The 24,455-nt window shown below is 33.4% G+C and overlaps 1 long non-coding RNA gene across 1 annotated transcript; it reads left to right on the top strand.

The window, feature by feature from the left end:
• Nucleotides 1-239: 239 nt before the first annotated feature.
• LOC143225828 (uncharacterized) lies at nucleotides 240-24,040 on the top strand. The gene is made up of 2 exons (XR_013014100.1): nucleotides 240-700; nucleotides 18,092-24,040. It is a non-coding gene; the product is annotated as an uncharacterized LOC143225828 (long non-coding RNA).
• Nucleotides 24,041-24,455: the final 415 nt, after the last annotated feature.

Below are 24,455 nucleotides of genomic sequence, written 5' to 3'. Positions count from 1 at the left end.
TTTTGAAATCGCTGCTTAAATGATATTTTACATATTTTATGCGACGCATCACACAAGTCATAGATCCAAAGATTTAGACATAATCAACAGCTAGACCAAAAGGAGGGCAACCAGTTAACATTACCCACTGCTTATGTAGTTATTCTTAACCAAACAGCGTAATGAAGCTTTTCCGTTATACAGAGTTTGAGAAAGATATATTAAAACGATACTGAAGCCTCACTACGTCATTAAAGCCTGTTTCGCCATATCCGGCATCTCTGTAAACTGCAGCGTTGTTTACAAAAGTTTCATTGTTAGTCTGCCATGTTTAATTCATTCCTTCTTTCTCTGCATAGATTCAATAAGCCATATTATGTATGAAGACGGCAGTTTCCCAACGTATGTTTGAACAGTTTGATTACACAGAAATCCATAGGTGTTGTATCCTGCAACTGGACCGGTATATCTTCGTATGGAATAGAATGGACACTTGTTCCACTCTACTGCTGCTTTATGTACGTTGTGGGTGAATAAATACGTCACAGAAGCGAATTGTTCACATGTGACTTGCGTTGATTTTCCAGACGTTGTGTTACCTGAGATAAGAGTTTTTTGGCACTGATTTTTGTGTTGGAAGATCCTGATCAGTTACAAAACAACAAAGTTTGTTTGCCACTGCTCGAGCACAACTTGTTACAAGTGTTTCTTGATCAGTCTGGTAAGAAAGTTCTACCATTTTCATTTATTTCTAAATGTCATTAAATCAAAAGGGCTCGAAGGTTTGAAAATGTTAAACCTATAATCTGAACAGATCTCTATAATATGAGTGTTTAGGTATTTTGTGTTAGGAAAGGCTGTTACGTACTCTTCCCAAATGAATTATGTTTTCGACAGTACATACTATTTACAAATACCAAACCATGTGAAAATTTAACTCTAATACGTACAGTTCCACTAAAAGGTTATATCGACTGTTGTTGCCAAGTTACTTGCTGATTTGCATATTAAAATAGTTTTAATGTAAAGTACTCAAACCTCTCTATAACATACTCATATTTAAAAGTGCAGAGAATGCCTCAGGCTATATATCGAGGAGTCGATTGATTTGTTTCTTTTTAGATCAATAGGTTATCTACTGTTTCTATCACGGGATATGAGCCCTAGATTTTAGCATTAACTCCGTAAATTTATCTCTTTCTTATCGGGGGAGTCGAGAGCTCGAGCCTTGGCCCTTTGGCACGCAGACCAAAATGCTAGTCCGGCCAGCCTGATACTTGTTCGAACTTATCGTTGCTTCATCTTGCTTATACACTTCAACTACATTAATCAGTAGCAAACGTTTTGAAATGTATGTCAGAATTCAACCACTTTTCTTTGCAAAACATATTCCTGCATGTGAGAAAAACTGAAGAAATATGTCATTTTATACATGCATAAAACAGTTGAGTTGTGGTTAAACTGAAACAGGTTATTTCGTGGCTCAAACCTAAAGTGACAAAGCACTCCGTCAAAAGAAAGTTATTGTTTCCAGTACAACAACTTGATCTTATCTGACAGAGTTTGGAGGAGAAATGATGGTTGAACAATAAAAAAACCTTGAAAAAGTTTTCGAGTCGTGAGATATAAGCCACGTAACAAGCTAACTTTGAAAATAAAAGTCACTGCCAACTTTCCGTCAACTAAATGAATCGGCTCACTATCGAGTTTATAGTCCGCAGAGAATTCCACCTATTCTATCAATCCGAAAATGGTCATAACTTTGTTCGGCCTCCGCGACTTGATAGTTTAGCCATTGGAAACTCTTCATGTTCTTTGGGGTTCCCTGGCGAATATCACATACAAACTTGAACGTACATGGTTCACTAATTTGGGCACGCTTACGTTCATACGGTTACTCCCATGACAGATGGACGAGAGAGAAACGTATTCCTCGCATAAGATCTACTGGCAAAGTGAGTTTCAATCTCTTTGTGTTCTCCAAGTTTCAGTGAAAGCGATAAGAGTGCGTAACGAATCAAGGAAATTATAAGCTTTAATCCCCCTGGAATAAGAAACGAAGCAAAGGACACTGCGCAAAAAAACCCTAAAAACTGTAATATTTTAGACGATCTGTGTCAGTCAATCTGCTGAGCAATGTACGAAACAAAACACGGCATTTTTAACGTATATGACGATTACAGGGTGACGTATATTCTTTTATACATTTTCCTTTTTGGAAAACCCAAAGGAGCTGAATAAAGAATGTAGATTTAAAATTGTATAATAGACCTATTTATAATGTACTGTGATAATTATAATTAATTACAATCATGCTTGGACAGCTTAGTAGAGGTGTTTACACCGTAACAGTTGTTGTAACAAGTGTCTCATCTATCTTTCATACATAGTGTTCTGATCGGTACTGTGTTTTTCTGTTCAAACTAGCCCTGTGAAACACTGTTTCTGTACTCAGCTAAACGAGATGTCCGCAGCTGCTTTGCCAGATATAGTTTGGCTGAATTACTATAGCCTTCTCCTCCCATGGAAATGAGTAAAAAATGTAGTGTTAAATATGTAATGGGTGTAATATTAATATTTTACGACAAGCATAATCATGCAGAAAATAAATTATTATTCCTTGCAGTAGATGAAGATTTCAGCCATCGATACTAATTAATATTTTGTTTATCCATTTAATGTTTATGTCACTCCCGTTACGGAGTAAGTGATAACAACACAAAATACACTTGCAGAGACATTTCATGATGGATGATATTTGTAACTCTTGTTGAGATGCAACACTGTCTGCATGTGTCCTGATTATACTGGATAGTATTGGTTGTCTTTGATAAAATGAAATTACAATATTATTTTGTATTCTGATCATAGTGGTTGGTATTTGTTACCTTTGATTATACCTTTGATTAGATGACATTACAATTTACACTTGCATTCGGATTATACGGCTGGTATTTGTTACCTTTATTTACAAGAAATCACAGTATTATTTTGTATTCTGATTATAATGGCTGGTATTTGTTATATTTAATTCACAGTATCTACTTATATTCGGATTATAGAGACTGCTATTTATAATTGTTGATTGTATAACATCACAATATTTATTGTTATTCGTATTATACTGACTGATATATTTTACTTTTTATAACATTATATTACCAAAATATATTTTGAATTTTGAGTGAGTGCATTCTGTACGTGCTAATTCATTAAAGTTTTTCGAAATATGAATTGTATTATCCATTTTACTGGATAATAAAAATCCTACGTTGAGAAACTGTTGGATTCTCAGACACGAATGTTTTTTAAATGTCTGGTTGCTCCAATAAGTATTCATATATATCAATACATGCCACAGTTCATGAAAACCATCATCGTATTTGAGAATACAGCACATTTAATGAAAACAATGGCATATTATTATTTTTTCTCAGATGCATAAGTTTATTCTGAATTTGCCTAATACTTTGTTATTTCGTTGTGAAAAGTGAATAGTTTGACTTTATATTATACGACCAAATTGAGCCAGTATTCGCATATTCATAAATATGATGTAAAAATCACGTCATGTTGTCTTCCATATTGATTTAGCCTAGGCGTAATCTGCTGATTGGCGTACCTATACTCTCAAGGTTCTAATTCGTGAACCTTTGCTGCGAAAACCCGTTACACACTTTAGGGTTATGCATGTGTTATAAGAATGCTTGTCATTTTCTACTATCTTATCAGACAAAAGTATCTAAGAGTAGGAGTTCGATGTTGTGTTTAAGTTTCATTTCTCTTCCCTATTAGTTCAAAATTAGTGACGGTTATGTGAATTATAGTCTGTAATTGTACGCAAAATTCTGGAACAAAGAAACAAACTCTTACTATTTATTCCAAGTTACACATAGGTTCCTTATAAATATATATATATATATATTAAATATTTTTTTCGCCAAAAGTGAAATTCAAAAGAGAATCTGTGACGTAGAGATTACCCTCTGTTGTGGCCTGCAGTTTTGACTATTCAGAGCTCATTATCACAACTTGGGTCAGCAAACCAAAACAATAAAGTTAGGCCTCTTATATTGGTGAAGTGTATATAATATTTAGGGACTCCAAGCCCCACAGAATTCTCTATATAGTATAACATTACATTATTAGTTTAAATACATTTGTTTCTGTTGTTATTTCATTAAGTAATATCTAATGCCTTCTTTCTTGCATTTTATTATGGTTTATAGAGTTGAGTTTGATCAGTTTTATTGTTTAGGCTACTCGCCATGTTGACCTTAGAGTTAATGAATACAGGCTTGGCTACAGTTTCTTTCCATTTTGGAGGCAGTGGAACTTTTGTGAGAGCCATTATACAATGATACGATTAAAAAAAATGATATTATAATTCTTTAAGTCATTATGAAGAGTGAATTTGGGTGAACTAGAGTAAAATTTGAAGGTGTATTGTTCAACCTAGCACCCCCTTCCCCACAATACTGAATGGATAAATGATATCAAATTAGATACATACATTATTTATAATAATTTCTGTAACTTTTCTTCATTTTCATTTCACTTGCTTTCGTTATACTTAATTAGAAGATCAATGTATTTGTAGTCTATTGCATGTTTTTGTTATATAAATACACATTAGATTTTGCTATACCATATATGTCCTACTATATAACTAAAGTCAAACAGGAAACGTGTTTTAGTAATTTATCTCACATGTTATAGTGCTCTAAAGTTATACTGTCGGATTTATTTAATGGGTTTTCCGTGATCACCAACCAATATTTTTAAGGACTATATATAGTTTTAATAGTGTCATGCTACTCAAGGGACAGGGAATCGGTGTGGTCTAGGTCTGTATTCAGTCGTATGTTCCCAACCTGGGAGAGTCCAGTCAAATGCTATCTGTATCTTTACTTCCTTTCTGTACGGCTTTTTTTTAATTTTTACTAACAGTTGCTATATGATCACTTCACGAGATCAAAACTCAAACACTAAGTTGAATGACCCTATTACCCTTTTAAGAGTCTGATCCATGAATGCTAAACTTATAACATTTAGTGCTTTTTGCCATCTCGCTTTATTGGGTGGCGTAAACGTTCTACACTTCACAAACAGTTCAATGGCACATGCCACTTTTCACTAGGTTACGCTATCAGACGCGTATTTGAAACGAATATCCTATAAATTCACTTATGATATTGTAATGTAGATGATGTGTAAGATTAAGTTATAGATGGCCTTTCCATGTATGATGATGCTGGATATTGTTATTTTGTATCGTGTACTATAAGTATGTTTATAATGAATTGCTGTAGTATGTGCGGGATGATATGTAAGAAATGTTTTTAACTATTGTGAAAAGCAAATTGTTAAGGCCTTCTTCCGTATAAGAGTCTTCATATCAGAAGATTAAATCAAAACGCCTATTTTTACAGCTTCTATTACGGGGTTCTTTCCTGTGTTTTTGAGTAAATATATGTGTGAATAATCTTTTGTGTTTGAGTATTCATTTGTTGTGTTGCGTTACGTTGGGGTTGTGTTCTATCTTTCATTTGTGGTTGCATTTGATTATTTTGTAGCTGTGTTTGTTTGTTTGTTTGAGTGATTTATTTCATTGGTGCGTGGTGTAATCAACCTATGCTGCATATGTGTAAGTGGATTTAGGCTTCCTTGTTGGTGTCGGTAAAAGTGGTGTATTTGGTACTGATTTCTGTACGTGATTTGATTCCGTCTGTTTGATACTTGTTTCTGTAGTTTGGTTTTATTATATATATTGTATATTCATGTTTTTATCTCTCTGTATTTTGGACATTCTTTATAGTTGCCTGTGTGCTGTTGCTTACAATTGTATCAATATGGACTTTCATGTTTCTTTAGGCACATAAACTTATTTTGGTCACTGCCACAGCCCAAGCATTGTGGAAGAAACTTGCAGTTCTCCGCTATGTGTCTGCATTGTTGACAATTAAAACATTGCGTAACAACTTATGTGTTTTTAACTCTTCTACTATAAATCTTGGATACAAGAGAATAGTGTCATTATATATTGTATTCTAAATATCCTTGTTTCGTGTGTGTAAACTTTGATCATGTTTGTCTATTTACGTGTCCTATTGGAGATACGTTCAAATTCTGTGTAGGGAATAATGTTTTGTGAAAGTTATTCCTCTATTTGTTCAACTTCTATACTGTATTGTACACCTTTAATTAAAAATGATTTTGCGTTAGGTTTATTTACAAGGAAGTGTATCGATATGTTTCTTGGATGAAAAGCAGACTGGTGTTAGATCGTAGTGATCTCAACGTTTTGATTTACAGCATTTTATTTTCACTGTCAACTGTAGTTCTTTATAAGCTTCAATGTTTTCTATGATGATAGAGAGTTTGGGTATCAGTGAATCGGTAATAGTGCATGATTTGATAATATGAATTTTGGAAAACGTTACTCGAGGGCTATATGGATAGTGCTTGGAGTAAAAACTGATGATAATGTATTTCGTATATTAAAATTAGTTTTCTCTTCTCCTGATATGTAAAGTCGAAACATTTTTCCTGCATCGGTGGAATTTTAAAGTCAACTAATTCGTCCTTCACTACTTTTTAAACTTGTAAAGCTGAAACATTCTTCTTTCTATCTTTGGTAAAGTCGAAATGTTCTTTCCTCGTCACTTGACAACTTATAAAAATCGAAACATCTGCCTCTCGTCAGTGATTTTGTAAAGTCGGAATCAGCCTTCTTTTGTCTCTGAATTTTTAAATTAAAAGTAAAGAAAAAATAGAATAAGGTTACTTACTGACTTATTATATTATCCATCAGCTACGAGCACGTAAAAGGAAACTATTGATAAGCTATCAATGTTACAACTCCGCTTATTGTCCAGAAAGTTCTATCGTTGAAAATTTCTTTTGTGTCTTTAAATAAAAGCTATTAATACAGGTTAACGGTTACTGGAAGTATCACATAAAACAGTATATATATATACATATACCCACGTATCAGCGCACTTGTCGCCTGGTACACTGCAGACATGTGACAAGTGTCGACAAAATGGTAACCACTCAGATGCACAAACACCTTACAAGCTCCTTGGGGTAATCCCTTTACAAATGAAATGTTCTTCTATTGTAATATCTGAATAACGTATTGTTTTGGTTTTGATTATCAATACTAATGCTGTTTCCTTTCAAGTGAAAAAGACAACAACAACAAAAATGCAGCTAAAAGAGTAGAGAAAACATCGTTGTTGCTGTCGATAACATATTTGTTCTGACGATTTCTTGTGCCAATGTAAATAAACGTAGAACATATGAAATATAATGTGAACAAGATTTTACACTAATGATAAACAGTTAAATATAAACAAAATACGTTATTTATTATACTTCTCATAAGAACAAAACCATAATATTAGGACTGCCATATCTTTTAACATTACGTTGTTTATTCCGGTTTGACTGATCACAGTACATCGTCAAGGAAGACAATAAAATTAGGACTGTCGTATATTTCAATACTATGTTGTTTTTCCGGTTTGACTGGTCACAGTACATCGTTAGGGAAAACTGTGTAAAGTTCATAAATCTATTTCAGTATTTCAAAGTAATAACTAGTGTTTATTTGTTTGTTTTTTGAATTTCGCGCAAAACTACACGAGGGTAATATGTGCTTTGTTTGTTTGTTTTCGAATTTCGCACAAAGCTAGTTGAGGGCTATCTGTGCTAGCCGTCCCTAATTTAGCAGTGTAATACTAGAGGAAAGGCAGTTAGTCATCACCACCAACCGCCAACTCTTTTACCAACGAATAGTGAGTTTGCCTCTCACATTATAACGCTCCCACGACTGAAAAGGCCAGTATATTTGGTGTGACGAGGATTCGAACCTGCGACCCTCGGATTACGATTTGAGTGCCTTGACCATCTGGCAATGGGGGACAATAATGTTTATGTGCTCTGTAAGTAACGTGTACTGTTACTTCTATCAAGAGTTATTGTTACAATATTTTTAATGTTCACCTCTGTACTTTTATTGTAGAGATTGTTTACATTGTTAGCTTAATATATATCAATTTAGGACAAAGCTAAACGTCCTGAGTCTGGTAAAAAATCATTAAGAGTGGTAGTATCTAGCTAACGAAACAATATATTTAAATTTCTGTGAGTAAGAACGTAAGCTTGCTAGGTCAAGAGACTTGAATATCAATTTAGTGTCAGCAACGTTCAGTTCTATGTTTTTTTACCGTTTCTTATGGTACAGGTCCATGTTCGATAATGGACCTGTTACACTATTGTCTGATAATTATTGACATTTTGTTATCAAGTATAAATTATAATAACAGTTGAAAACTCAGATATTACTCAGGAATCCCAATGTTACAGCTGCTCTTCTTGAGAGACTGTCTGACAAATCATTAATTGTACATTAACAAAAATATTCAAGTTGAATGACAACTTACGAACAGCTGCATAAATTTTTAGCTGAAATAAGGCTGATTTTTAAGTTCTGAGACATCTCTTTATCACAATAGTTATATATGCATCTAGTTTAATAAACTAACTCGTTGAGACTTAATTTCTTTCCTCGGTTTGGAAATAGCTATCATCTAATTTAACAAGGTCTAATGCACTGGTTTATCCAGTGTGCACCGGGTTGGTCGAATGAGCCACCTACTTATTGCAGAAGGAATCTCGACTTTACGGACATAATAAGTGCATCTACACGAAATGTGGCAAACGTTTAGTGGTACAAACTTATTTGTTTTCAAGATATACATGTGAATTGGCGATGAATATTCAATTTTCATATCCTTTATAACTTCCGAAATCCACATCTATGGTGTTTACCTGCATTCCTGTATAATGTATCTGGTATTCACTCTCTTCTGCCACGAACTGTTGCTAAATCACTAAAGTAGGGTTGAATGAATTGCTCATAAATCTGACATCACATACATAATACTACGTTAAACGGGATTTCGTAAAAGGTTGTGCTGTGTACACTATAATCCCACTGACGCTCATGTTTGTTCCAGTTTAATATATATTTAGAAATGCGTGTAACATGTAGCGTTAAATGTGTATTGTGAAAGTCCTGTCTGTAGAATATTCTCCATCGTAAGAATTAACAATGCATGATGTGTGAGTGTAAAATAATAGCAATTGATAGTATTATTGCCAACTGAATATCGCCTAATGAGTATGAAATATAGCCATCGAAACACGCAGGGAGACAGTATATATTGTTGAGTTGCTACAATCAGTATACTAGAAACCTTGGAAGCCATGATTGTGATAAACACTTATTAATCGGAAAAGTACAGACCAGGAACGTTTATATATTTCGAACATTACAAACCGTTTAACTTCAGTGAATTAACTTTGGATGTTAGTAGTTTAAGGGAGGACTTTAGATATATATAGTCGTTGGAAAAAAGTCAGTTTGTAGACAGTGTGGGGCTAGCCATTAAGCGAAACGTTTCTCTGTATCAACGTATAATTAATTTGCTCCTCGTGAACAGCCAATTAAATATGAAATATTCATTTTCACATCAGATAGAAGACCCGGTATTGTTTGTAAGTTTTTTAAAACTTTTGTATATAAATTATTATTTGTTATAACTATTTTTAATAACCGTTGTTATAAAATTGTATTGTTGTTTGTATATCATAATATATTTATGTTAAGAGAGAAACTTGTTTGTATTAGGCTTGTGGGAAATATTAGAAATTTGATACATATCGACATTCAATTAACTTTTAAATTCAAAGTAAAATTTCCGTCTATTTGAAATCGTAATACGTAACGTACGTAAAGTAATAAATCGGATACTCATCCGAAATTAATTATTGTATGTAACACGAGGCAAACGGAAACGGCTCAGTTACTCCGTGTTATGAACATATACAGACCGGCCCACTGACCTTTGGCACTAAAGCACATGAGGACGGGTCAATTACTTTGAATTATCGGGTAGATGGAGACGAATAGAGGCAGATGTTGAAAATGTTATATGATAGTTTACACATCCAAAAACATAATATTATGATGTTTAAGTTCGTTCCTTGAGTTTGATAAAAACATTATTTGATGTTATTCAAAACATTCCTGTAATCTTTTCACAATATTTACAGAATCACACATCAATAATATGTTCAAAGAACTTTAACACAACAACTGATCTATTTTTTTCTTTTTGGTAATTTTACGGAGATTAAGTATTTTAAAATATGAACAACAGTAATTGTCTTCATTGTATTGACATCTGTCAGCGTGTGAGAGACCTGTTAACTTTTGGAATAATAATACAGAAATTTTTGGAGTCTCATCGTATTGTTTGTTACACGTCCATTTATGTACTCTGACGATGATTTATCTTGAAGTAGTCCTACAGCGTAGTTTCCAGTGCAAAACGCTGAGGAAGGCTTTTTTTATGTCTAAAGAATACCTTTCCACCCTGTTTGCGTTCGATAAGCAATTTGTTGTATAAGGACGACGACTTTCCACCGCCCGTTTCAACAGTATGATCGCAGAGAAATCTATTGGTGCAGCGACCGACAACTTGCCCAATATGTCTTTGTATGGAATACCATGGACACCTGTTTCATTCTTCGCCTTCAAGAGGTGTAGGAAGGTTCAACAAATATGTCGTGAAAGCAGTTAGTGTCGCGTAAGTTATCTTGCTTTTCCAAACTCTTGATTATCGGAGGTTTTGTTTTCTAAGACGTAAGACGTCCTGTGCCCCAAATTGGCTAATATTTTTATGTTTTTCAGTGCCATTAAGTACAATGAAGGTATATCTCTGTCGCGGATATTCAAAAACCTCAATCTGAGTATATAGATATTTTTTTGTCAGAAAGTACTGTTACGTACCTTTCCCCAAAGCGATCAATTTTCGGTAGCATCATACAATTTAGTAGCATGAAACCATGTCAAAATGTAGTTCTGATGCACGCCATTCCACAGCTGTGGTTATCATGCAATTCTCCGATGTGTATTTTGAAAACAGTTTTAATATAAGTATTAAACTCTCTGTACTCACAGACACAGATACATTTAATGGCGTTATCTTCCTTTGCCAATATTTTCTTTTTCAAATTTAATTTTAACCCTTATTTCTTTTCATGTAGATCGGTAAAGAACAAGTTTTTAAATGGGTTTAATAATAATATTACTCATGTACTTTGGTAAAAATTAATGTTCGAAAGAAAAATAACGATAGTAAATATGGTGTACTTTATATGTTTACGGGAAATTAATTATCCGAAAACCAAAAAATAGATAAATTACATTTCATATATGTGCTGAATTATGTTTAATAAAAAAGATATGCTTGACAGTACATAAACAAGGTTCAGTTTTACAATTACAATCACTAGTAAATGTTAATAACACACTTACAACCTTATCCAATTATTTTAGATAGCAAAATATTTCAGTTACAAAAGACTCCAATATTGTGAAATAAACACATTTATTTTCTAAGCAACTAATGCATTCCATGATTTGAAGGTTACAATAAATTAGTAACTCCGTTATAAGAAGAATTACACTTTTCACATTAATTATTTCTTTAGTTACTCTTTTGTATATTGCAAACGTGCATAAAATAATATGAGACATTACTTCACTTTGCTTTGAATCAGTATAAATAAATTTCGATTAAATAATAAGGTCATAATTGGTATTGTAATAGATAGAATGGATACCACAGGGTACCTCTGCATCATTTTTGGTTAAGTGCATCCAGCGATTATTCACGTGTATCCTTATGAGGACGACTACTTTCAAGACGATAATACTTCCTCTCACCCTGTCTAGATTGTTCGTGTATGGTATAAGAAATTGATGATTTTAAACATCTCCAATGACTACAGAAAATCCCGGTTTTCAGTCCATTTGAACATTTGTAGGATCAAATTGGAAGAGATTCACCTTCACAATCTTGTGCCCAATGGCGGATTTAACGTTGTGTGGGCCTACGGGGTAATAATTTTGTAGGCCCTACCTCCCGTGTAGTTTTACATAGAATAAAATTGTCAACGGATCCCCATTAAGACCATGGCCCTTGAGGCTGAGCACCCTTTAACCCCTACATAAATACGCTACTGTTTGTGTTCACGTTATTCCATGGATTGTTTACAATAGTCGTGACGGAATGAGGAAAATCTCTTAGAACAATTTTCAGCACCTTGTGGATTGTAAGTCACGTCATAACTTTTGGGTGAAAGGTGCTCCAATTTGTTATTAAGCATAGTTCTTAACAAAGATTATATCTTAAAGTTTAAGAGACGAGCTATTTGAGTCATGTGCATATCGTGGTTTTATATTTTTCTGGATATTACGAGATTAGAAATTATTCTAATAATTATCAAAAACATGTGAAAAAGTAACTGAAAATAACATTGGTTGGAATTGATACATGTGCTATGTTTGAAAAGTTCTAGAGGTATGTGTTAGTCATTTTATGTTGTACAAAATTTTCTAATATGTTGCATCATAAGCAGTCTACAAAAAACAGAAAAGAAAAAATCTAAAAATAACTTCTTCTTGAGGTCAGAGTGCTTCGTAAACGGCAAAGACAACCCCGAGATTTAAAAAAGTAAAAATAAAATAATAAGAAAAAATGGTAAAGCAAAAGCGAATGTGCTCCCTGCTAGTTGTGGCTATGAGAAAACCTGGAAAGGGCAGATATACGATTCTGAAATACAGGTCTTTTGAACAATAAGGCACAGCCTTCCTTTTAAAGGTTATTTGGCACAAAGTTAATTGCTTTTCCGATAAAAGTGGAAGGGTGTGCGAGGTAATTAAACGCCTCACTGGATGTGACAAGACCAGTATGTCACGCGCTTTTACTGAAAACAAAATCACGTGGCCATAAGAGTCTCCTTACCTATTTTTGGTGAACGTACCTTATCTAGAAAGAAACACATAGGCTTGGCTCATTAGTCTGACACGCTTTCAGCGTTTACTGTCCCAAGCAGCAACAACAACAAAAAAAGTCTAATAGAGTTTCCTTTTTCTTCTACTCCCGCTCTTCAATAAGCTAAAGTAAGGAAAGTTAGTTATTAATTTTGGCATTAACTTATGTCACGAGTGTTTACATATTCTTAAACAAAGTGTTGTTTTATTACACTGTAAAATTACCATTGGAATGGTGTTTGGATTTGTTAAGAACAAAATAAAATTATTCAAATTAGCCTATTTATTAAACTTATGAATATTTTGATCTATCTATCTATCTATCTATCTATCTCTAACAATGTTATGGCAAATTAGCTTTAATTTAATTGCTTTTCTAAAACAACATTTGGTGTTCGAGAGTAGTCGAATTAGTTTAACATATAAATATTTCTTAACCCGAAATGTATCCTAATTCCAAATATATCCCATTGTCTTAAAGTGATGATCGTCTGCTGCCGTTTCTCATGCCTCAAAATGTAGTTGGATAGATGACTGTTTCTTCTACTTTAGTTTCATATTCTTTAAATCTGGTTCACCTCCAAGACAGTTAGTTATACATATAGACAATACTTGAGTGTGTGAGAAAACGAAATAACTGTAAAAACACACACTCAATCTGAGTACTTTAGAAATAAGAATTGAAAAACGTGCAACTACAGCTAAGTAAACAAAATTATCTGTCCAACTACGTGCTGTAGAATGTGGCACTCCAGTAGGGCAACCAACAGTTTTAACACAATGAAATGTAGTTACACTGAGAAGATACTTCATACCGAGTCTTTATCTGTTAAATAACTTGAACCAAGCCTGAATACGTATCAATATACTCCGCTGTTAAGACTATGAGTTGTTATTGGAAAGCTATTGTGTTTTTCACGTGTAACAATTGGTCACTCTCATTACCCAGGCACAATTATACGTCTTTTATTTATATTACTAGCTTGTGTTTCTCTTTTCTGCAACATTTGAAGTGAATTAAGGTGAGTAAAGTGTTTTCTTCAATTTAAGACACCATATAATTTATTGTTATCCTTTCCAAAATATATTTAGTGTTATGACTTTCCACCCGAAGAAAAAATACAAGGCCGAAAGATATCAGAAGCAGACCATGAATAAGCAACATATACATAAAAATACGAAAAATAATATACATTAAAATCCTGTAAATGCTCTTAAGCATACATAATTTTAAAAGAAAGATTAACCAGATATTTTTAGACAAAATAAATTAATTATTATAGTAAACATTATAACGCTAAAGGCAAGTTTTGAGCTGCATGATTCAGGTCTTAATGTCATTTATTTTATGTGATTTATGTTTGGATGTTTTATTTTATGTGAATTACGTCTGTTTTTTTATATATGTGTTCCTTAGTTTATATTTGCAAGTTGTCTTTCGTATAATCTAGACTATGTGTATTTTACTTTTTATGTTATCTGGTTTATGCATGGTTGCTATCTCATTGTGTTTCCTGGTTTATGTCTATGTGCCATCTTTTGTAATATACGATTTTTGTTTGGATGTTATCTTTTGTATTATCTTATTTATATGTGAATGTCGAATTCTGTATTATTTGCTTCAATTCTGAAGTTTAACTTTTGTAGTATACGGTTTATATCTGGATGTTATTATTTTTATTATACATTTCTTGTTCGGATGTTATATTTTGTTTTATTTATGTTTTTTTGCAGACTTTTGTGTTACTTTGTTTATGTCTAGCTGCTTTATTGTTTATTATCTGAATTATGTATGGATGTGATATTTTCTTTTATATTTTTTATATTTGTATATCTTTTGTTATATATGGTTAGGGAACTCAATGTTACAGTCAATCCCAATATTCCTTGCTAAAAGAGGAGCCAAGGGGGTGGTGATGACTAGCTGCTTTCCCACTGCTCAATTAGAAAGTATTCCTTGCTAAAAGAGGAGCCAAGTGGGTGGTGATGACTAGCTGCTTTCCCACTGGTCAATTAGAGAGGCCAAAGCAGATAGATCTCGTGTAGTTTTGAAAAAAAACAATGTTTATTTTGTGTTGTATGGTTTATCTCATGATGCTATATTTTTATTATATTGTTTTTTCTGAAAGTGCTTTCGTGCAATGAGATTTATATTTGGCTTTATATTTTAGCTTTTTTTGGCTTATGTATGAATGTTATATTTGTGCTATCTTTATTACGTTTTGGATGTTATCTGGTGTAATTTTGAATATTGTCTTTTGTGTTATCTGACTTATATATCGATGCTATTTTCTTTATTACTGGTTTAAGTTTGGATGTTTTCTTCTGTGTTATTTGATTTTGTCTAGGTTTTGTATTGTCGGGTATCTGTCTTATTATGCCGTCCGAATGTTGTAATTTGGGTTTTCTGATTTATCTGGTTTGCATTTGGATGTTATCTTTTCTGTTATAACAATGTTATTATTTTTAACAATTAGGTATGATACATGTTATAATAGTCGTTAACAAGAAAGGTAATTACATTCTTTACTCTTCTTAATCAAAATAATTAGAAATATTTAGCTAGTAAAAACTAGAGTATTTATTTATTTATTAGATTAACTGAGCAAATCTTCAAACTTTTAATTAAGTAATAGTAACAATCCTCGTAAGTTACCATTAGCAAAAATTATTTGTCAGGCTTTCCGTAATGAACATAAGTATATATACTTGCAAAGGTAGACTGAATTGACGTAGATTTATGTACTCAACTCATTTAAGTGGAAAGACGTATACGTTCCTAATTAAACGCACTGTACATATTATTGCTAGGGTAAAGATTTATCTTTAAAAGCTACTAATGTTTGGTTACATTCGAAGATTGTTAAGTGAAAGACAAGAGAATGAGTAATTCCTCTCCTAATGAATGATCGAAGTATCTAATAAGATTAAAATAATGATAAAAGGCTTCATAGAAGCATCGCTGGCTGCTAAAACATTCTGAATTAATCCATCTTTTAAATGTTTTTCGTTTTACTCTTTCGTTGTACTTTGTTCTATTCGGTGTTTATGAGCTTATGTATTCACATCGGTCTCTGTATAAAATACGTATGTGTTTACATTGAACTATGTGTTCACTTTGAGGTTTGTATAAAATATTAAGTATTCACATGTAGCTCTATATCTTCAGGGATAACTTCTTATATAATATCTGTATATTCATAGGTAACTAACTTTGTGTAAAATATCTCCGTGTTGTATCTAACTTTATAAAACGTCTATACGGAACTGTGTGTAACATATTAATGTATTGACATAGAACTCAAGATTTGTAAGATTTGTATATGAAAACAAACTGTACCCTCGCTTTTTCCTTACTTTTCCTAGACGGTTGACAGTATTCCACGGGAATGTGATAATTTTTCCATCGTTTTGAGGGAAACCGGCTGTCGTCGATGTGACCTCACTCATGTGCAATGGAGGAAGTTTGACCTGGTTGACTTAATCTCTTCACCACTTTCTCAGAACTTGATCATGCTGTATTCTCACTTTTGTGCCATGGAGGAAGTTTGACCTGGTTGACTTAATCTCCTTCAACATTTTCTCAGAACTTGATCATGTTGTATTCCACCTTTTAACGACTGTGTTGAAGCAGTACTGTTTGTATTATTCAAATACTATTTGTTATATTCCAAAGAACTTGACATGGTATCCTCGTCCATGATGGTGTTTTCCCTGTCATTAGGCTTGAAAGGTTCAGAAAGAGGCTTGGGATGTCTTTCACAGGTATCCCACTTTTTACAATCACACTGCTTTTCAGCAGGCTGGTCAGGGGTCTAAGCCAGAAGGAATCCATTCCATATCGGTGTTGTTGTTATTTCTGTGGTTCCTGAAATAAAGTTCTTGAGAGTTCTGTTTGACCACAAGGTGACTTTTATTCCTCATATTATGCAGGTTCGTATCAAATGTACATGGGCACTGACTATCCACCATGTCTTCTCTTTCACATCTTGATCAGTGGATTAATGTTGTATGCTGAAGATCTGTTATGCTTTCACATGTTCCATGGTTATTCTAGGACCTTTTCCTTGCAATACTGGACTCTGTATATTATCTGTAACTTTGGCTTTGCATAGGGATTTTCTGCACTTCACATCCAGAATCTGTATGCTGAGTCTCATGAACCTCTTTTTCACTTTTAATATTTGCAACTTTCTTTGTTATATGCTATCAAGCTATAATCATTACCATGGAATTCCACCTGAGGTTGTGATTTTCTTCCTCAGTGGGCTTTGCTCTTTCAGAATTGGTGGTCAGCCATTCTCCATTTGGCCTTCAAATCGAGGCATAGTTGGCTAAATTAGGTCTGTCGTTGATGGCGTTGCTGTATCTGATGGCCAACTCATTAATTTATGACTTGCTACCCCTCCCCACCTCCGACATTTCTTTGGGTTGTCTGAGAAATGCAGATACTACTGATCTTCTCTTTGCCAAACATCTATGAAACCATTTTTCTGTTCCTGGTTTTATGGATGGTTCAAAATCAGGTGAATATATGGGTTTTGCCATGGTTTTTTGTGCTCAGTGGTTGCTCACTGGATCCCCTCTACAGTTTCTCTGTTCATTGCAGAATTGTAAGCCATTGCATTTGCTTTGGATTACACCAACTGTACCATTTATACTGAGCCTGGAGTCACTTCACGTGTTCTCTTAGATATTCATAAATGACTGTCTCCGTTTCCTCTGTCAACTATTTCTATCGAGTTTTTTGGATGCCTGGAAATTCTATGGTATGAGCTTGTTGACACTACAGCTGAGCCTGTCTTCTCTGTTATTTTCACAGCCATGCCTGTCCCCTCTATGGAACCAACCCTAAAATGACTCTACGTGTTTCAATGTTCTATGTCACCATCTGCAAGAAGTTTGGCCAAGACTTATATACTATATAATCATTTGCATTCCTTTAATGCCATCTAAGTTTAAAGAACTCAGAGTTTATAAAACACACATGTTCATTACATTATTTTTTCTAAACCGAGATCATCTTCTTTGTTTAGCACAATATTTTTGTTTTGTCGATCTGTATTGTTTCCCTAACATTTAATTCAAATTGTAAGTCAACATGATTTAGCAATTTAACATTAGTCTAGTCTATAACATGAGATGTATCTGTCACATTGTAATTTAAGCTGACTCATTTATCTTATATTATTTAAATAGATAACCCCTTGAATCCGCGGGTTTACTGAAGGAAAGCCTTGCAGTATATTGATCAACAATGGTTCAACAAAATCCGATAATAAAATGTAGAAACCTGCATCCAGTGATGAATAAAGAAGAGGTAGTGATGCAAACAACAAGTGGGCATAAGGTTACAACAACAGAGAAATTAGAAATCGTGCTTACTGTAGGAACTTTTCTATGCCTGGTTATCCATAGGTAATGGACATTAAGAAAGACTACACATTATAAATTGACTTCAAGTTGATACATGGATACAAACTCAGACTAGCTTCAGATATCTTTGCAGAATATGGCTAAAATATTCTTGTGTACTGCATGATAATTACTATGCTGGAGGCTGAACAAGAAGTAAAATACACATACCAAGAATTATTAGCAATAAATCTTCATCTAGTGAATGGGTTATTGTGGAACAAAACACTCCAGTATTTCCTAAGAAATTGGTAATTGCATGAGCTCTTGTTGATGTGATAAAGAAAGATATTTGGCATGAGTGTTTACAACGATGTGGACTATGGAATCTAAAAGGACAAATGATCCAAATCACAGGTCATTCACTGTGATCGTCTGTGGAAGTATTTCAGTGAGATAATATCCATCTGAACAACTCATGTGAAGAAATTACTAAAGGGAAATTATTCTGGTAAAGAACCTAAAGTTTTTGTCATGACTTTTTTCAGAGGATTTTCAAGAATGGAACCACCAGTGGACTCACTCGATCATACACCAACAACAGGACAGTTAGTGACGACAAAGGAAAAAAGAAGCCATCGCATCTGCATACCCTAGAAGAAAATATACAAATAAGATAGGTAAATAAACAGCTTAACTTGCTGTTTCATTTTGATATTAAGATTGTTCAAGGGACTCCACAATTCAGGAAGGGAGCAATGTTGTAAGCTATACTTCTAATGTTATAATATCTTTGTTTGCTATTGGGAGCTGGGCTCATAATCATGATGTAATTATTCAGACAGTATCTAAAATGTCTAAAAAAGGATTAATTATGAATGCGAAACTCATTGAGCAGGGATTAATAGATCAATACTGAGATAGTATAGTGCCAGTCAGTTAATTTTAATTCAGTGAAGTATTTGGATCAGCGTTAATTATTGAGTGTATTCAGTTACTTGATCGATCAGCTATAAAACTGTAGAAGTAAATATTTTAGGTTAGTTGTAGTTCAGTTAATGTGAATGGTATGATGTTTAAGTTTAAACATCATTTGTAAACAAACTTTGGTCTACAAAGTACAAGTTACAATAGTGTACAAGTGATGGTATCGTGTGGAAACGCTAAGGACGTGGACTTTTATTTATTTTCATCAAATAATTTAAAAGAACTTGTCCAACATTTCAGGTTTTTATAAAATCTCTACGATTGGAATAATAAATGTTCGTTGGTGAAAACAATTTATTTGTTGAAAAATGCCAAACGAAACATACACATAAATGTAACTTGTATTTTATCAAATTTTATATGGTGTATAAGATTATTGCTCGTATAGAATTTGTCTAAAGTAATTACGGCACGGCATGGCCAGGTGGCTAAGGCACTCGCTTCATAATCTGTAGGTCACGGGTTCGAATCTCCGTCACATCAAACCTGCTCGCTCTTTCAGCCGTGGGGGCGTTATAATGTGACAGTAAATTCCACTATTCATTGGTAAAACAGTAGCCTAAAAGTTGGCAGTGGGTCGTGATGACTAGCTGCCTTCCCTCTAGTCTTACGCTACTAAATTAGGTACGGCTAGCACAGATAGCCCTCGTGTAGCTTTGGGCAAAATTTAAACCAAACCAAACCTAATATACTTACAAAAGTCTAGATAAAACGTTTTAAGCTTACATTACAAAACTAAGTTGACAAGCATTTTTATGTGTATTTTTAATTATTCCATAAGTTATAATTCAGGTTATAATATATTTGTGTGTTCACTTTATCATTTCACAAGTTTCATTTCGGGTTCTTGTGTGTTTTAGCGTTTTGCCTGTCAAAAAGTTCTTATGAGTTAAAAGTAAATTGATATTAACCCAAAGATTATGATGTATGTGTTTACAATCTAGGTATTAAGCCAAGACCTGTGATGTGCCCATTTACTAGTAGGCCTAACATAATTTTAGCCCGTGTGTTGATCTTTATGTAAAGTAATAAGTCGACTTCCGTTTTACAAAACGAAGCTTAGAGGTAGGTATTTACATTATAATTTATAATTACATGCTTAATTACAGTATGTATTTATGAACAGGACTTATGCTTTATATAAACTAGTTTTGAAAATAAAATCATGATGGAAGATGTTTTATGGTAATTAAGATGGAAGACGCATATATAAATTACACTGCTTGTTTGCGTTTTTATTAAATACACAAATATAAAAGTATAAATCATAGGGATCTTTAATATGAATTCAAATACATTTTTACTATCTTATAGAGCAAAGGATGAAAGATAATGTTAAAAATCGCTGTTCACGATGATTTCAGCCGTAAACACAATAATGTCTCAGGAGGTTCAGCTAGTTTAACAGATTAAGATTAGTCTTAAATCCATGTAATAAGCTAACAATGCAAAACAATCTCTAAAATAAATTGCGTAAATAAACTTAGAAATACTTTAGTAAAAAAATGCAGTAAAACTTTACAGTTTAGTACAGTATTTCTGATATGTTAATATCATCACTTTGACCGATCCTTACTACCATTAACGAAACATTTCAAAATACTTATCTTTTCGTTCTATCAAATAGTCTTAGGAAACTCACTGTTGAAATGAGTTCAGATCAAGGTGTGTTTTTGGGCGCATTAAGTAATTTAACAGGAGGAACTAATACAGAGTTTATTACGACTTGATATTCGAAAAATATATCTACTTTTTGAACAAAAGTTTTTAATGCTGATAATAATATTCCTTGAGTAGATGTCTTCAGAAACACATTAAAGTTTGTTCTTCATTAAATGTATGGTCGGATGGTTAAGGAGCTCAACTCGTAATATGAGGGTCGTAGGTTCGAATCCCCGTCACATCAAACATGCTTGCCCTTTCAGCTGTGGGGGCAATATAATGTGACGGTCAATCCCACTATTCGTTGGTAAAAGGGAAGCCCAAGAGTTAGCTGTGGGTGGTGATGACTAGCTGCCTTTCCTTTAGTCTTACACTGCTAAATTAGGGATGGCTAGCATAGACAGCCATGGTGTAGTTTTGAACGAAACTCAAACAAAAACAGAATCTCCATCAAACGTTTGTAACATATTACCGTACTCTAGTATGATGTTAAACATTGAAACAAATATGAGTATGAATCTTTGGGGTTTGGACCTTACGATAAGATACATTATTAATAAGGTATATATTAGTAAAAGAATATATTATTGAGGGTATATATTTATGATAGGACATATTAATGATAGTATATATTTGTAGTAAGATGTGTTAATGATAGACTATACTAGTGAAAGGGGATATAAATGACAGGATACATGAAGAAGAAAACATATTAATGGTAGGATACATTAATGATATTTTACTGATAGTGTGTATTAGTGAAAGGATTATTATGGGTTCCAAAATAGAACACAGTACCAGAAACCGAAACTATGTTATAGTTCAATGAATTAAAATTGTCCTAAAGTGTTTAAAATCTACCTGTATATCTTATTTCAAAGAAAAACTGAAATTAGAAAAAAGTGTGAATTTAGAAACAATGTTATTTCAGTTATTTGTTATTGATAATACCTATCACATATACAGGAAAGTCCTGAAAAATATTTATACAAATAGAGCTAAACAATGTGAAATCGAGGAAAGAACCTTACATATTGTTTTTAAATTAGGACAAGCACGAAGCACACAAAAAAACTGCATAAGCAGCTTTGAAGAATAAAAATAATAAAGTAGCTCAGATTCAAATGAAATAAATTCAATAGCTGTAGGTGTTTATAACAGATGATATTCAGAACTAGGAGTAAGTCAAATTAACGACATTTTGTTTGAAGAGTTACTGATAGTACCAAAAAGTGTGCAGAGTCTCTAGATGCTTCATTAACTCTTACAGGAATAACTGGTACTTGCCAATCATCAGCAAAAAATAAGTCCTTTAGAACTGATGGTGTGACGGTTGAGTGATTAGTCAAACTTTAGCATAAGATCGGTAATTCCTTGTTGTAGGTTTTAATTGATCCATGGAGATATGTGAATGTTTTAGAAATATAAAAAAAAACAGTAATAAAGTTAAAAGCTAAAACGGATGATTTGACAGACTTAAAAATTGACGATCAGTATGACTTCTATATTTCGATTATAAAGTATTTTTAAAGGTGCTACAAACAGAATGAAACATTATATGAACCAATTAATTCACTAGAGCCAAGTTTACTCTGTTCCAGATCAATGCTTTTATTGTAATATACAGTCTTGGTCAAAATATTTGTATGCTGTTCTATACTGATGTATATTGTTTACATGTATGGATTAGCTATTGAGTAAATGCCCTAGTAGTAGCAGAGAAGGTATGATCGAACAAACATGTACGAGCTGTTATTCTGCTATGTACAGGATATTTTGAGCATTTATTCGTTAAAACACACGTACACACCTATTTTGTATAAAATATTGTGCTTTTGGTATAACGTTTTTCAAAACAGATCAATGGTTTGTTCAGATAATTTATATGTACCTGGTTGAAAAAAGTTTTGCAATGCTTTACGACAAGAATGGAATAAATACATTAATTCCAAGATATACAAAAGAACAGTGTATAGGAGACTGACGAGACAAGGTTATTTTGCAAGAAGGGTCGTCTCCAAACGATTTTAGCTGGAATTCACTGCTGTCACTGTGTTATTTTGGCAAGACAGCATGCCAACTTACAGTTAGGGCACTGGCAACCTGTCATGTTTTCAGATGAGTCCAGTTTCTAACTTGTTAAAGCTGATGGCAGAATTTGTGCTCGTCGTATGTCTGGAGAGCAGATGAGGGAAGACTGTCTTTCCCACATGAGGTGTTGCAGTACATGTTTGGGTACCTATTCATCATGGTGGAAAAGTTGCTATTCATATCCTTCAGGAAAACGTCAATGGCGCCTCAAAGAGGCATCACATAGATATGATATTTTAGTTTGAAATTTCCCTAAGAACTATTGGGTAGAACTGACCCCTAAAAGAGCTAATCACGATTCTAAACCAGTTATTGTTGCAGCGACTTCTAGCGATAAGTTGGGACGAAATTACGGTGTATTACATCAATAACATCATTGCCAGCATGCCACCTAGCCTTACAGAGGTTGTTAGAGTGCGAGAATGACCAACCGAGTACGGAATGTTTAAGATGAACAGATATAAAGCTACAGGTGTTATTTATAATAATTTAATGTTATATTTTGTTATTATATCTGTTTTGGTACGGTTTTGTTGTGATAGGTGAAATACTGAATTACACATCTTTCTACAGGTGTCTGATAACATTAGTTGCTGTTCTAATAAATCGTTCATTTTGTGTATAGACTTGTCTCGTTATACAAATTACACGTGCAGTTGTTTAATATAACTTACATTTCTTAGCTTCACAGTCCTAAGTGTATTTGTATTCCATGTTAATAGTAATGATCTGATTTGATACAAAACATGCAAACATTTTGGCTAAGGCTATACGTGTTATGTGTGGAATAATGAAGAAACTCGTAAAGCTAAATAACGAATGTGTAATTAATCATTATAAATACATATCTCAAGAAACCATGATTAATTAAGAAAGGTACTCAAAAATGTGGTTTTGATGTTTGACACAATGTATTAAAAATACCGTCGTTTATGTTGTTCATTGGTCCAGTTTCAGCTCTAACTCTTTCTTTTAAGACGAGAATATCTAATAAGTATGATTTGATTTTATTCAACTATAGCACCTTTTTTGTCATTTAGGAAAAAGAGAAAATAAGTTATTTGACACCAATATAATTTTCGTTTCTTACGGTTATGATATATATACACATTAGATTGAAGAGGAAATTTAATGTTATTGAAAACATAAAGGCCCGGCATGGCTAAGTGAGTTAAGGCGTTCGACTCGTAATCCGAGGGTCTCGGGTTCGAATCTCAGTCGCACCAAATATGCTTGCCCTTTCAGCCGTGGGGGCGTTATAATGTGACGATCAATTCCACTATTTATAAAAACACACCAATCTCACTATTTATTGGTAAAAGAGTAGCCCAAGAGTTGGCGGTGGGTGGTGATGACTAGCTGCCTTCCCGCTAGTCTTACACTGCTAAATTAGGGACGGCTAGCGCAGATAGCCCTCGAGTAGCTTTGCGTGAAATTAAGAAACAAACAAACAAAAACAAAACATAAA

Source organism: Tachypleus tridentatus, chromosome 9 (assembly GCF_004210375.1).
Source record: "Tachypleus tridentatus isolate NWPU-2018 chromosome 9, ASM421037v1, whole genome shotgun sequence".
Lineage (NCBI taxonomy): Eukaryota > Metazoa > Arthropoda > Merostomata > Xiphosura > Limulidae > Tachypleus > Tachypleus tridentatus.
This window is presented reverse-complemented; position numbering and strand designations above follow the sequence as displayed.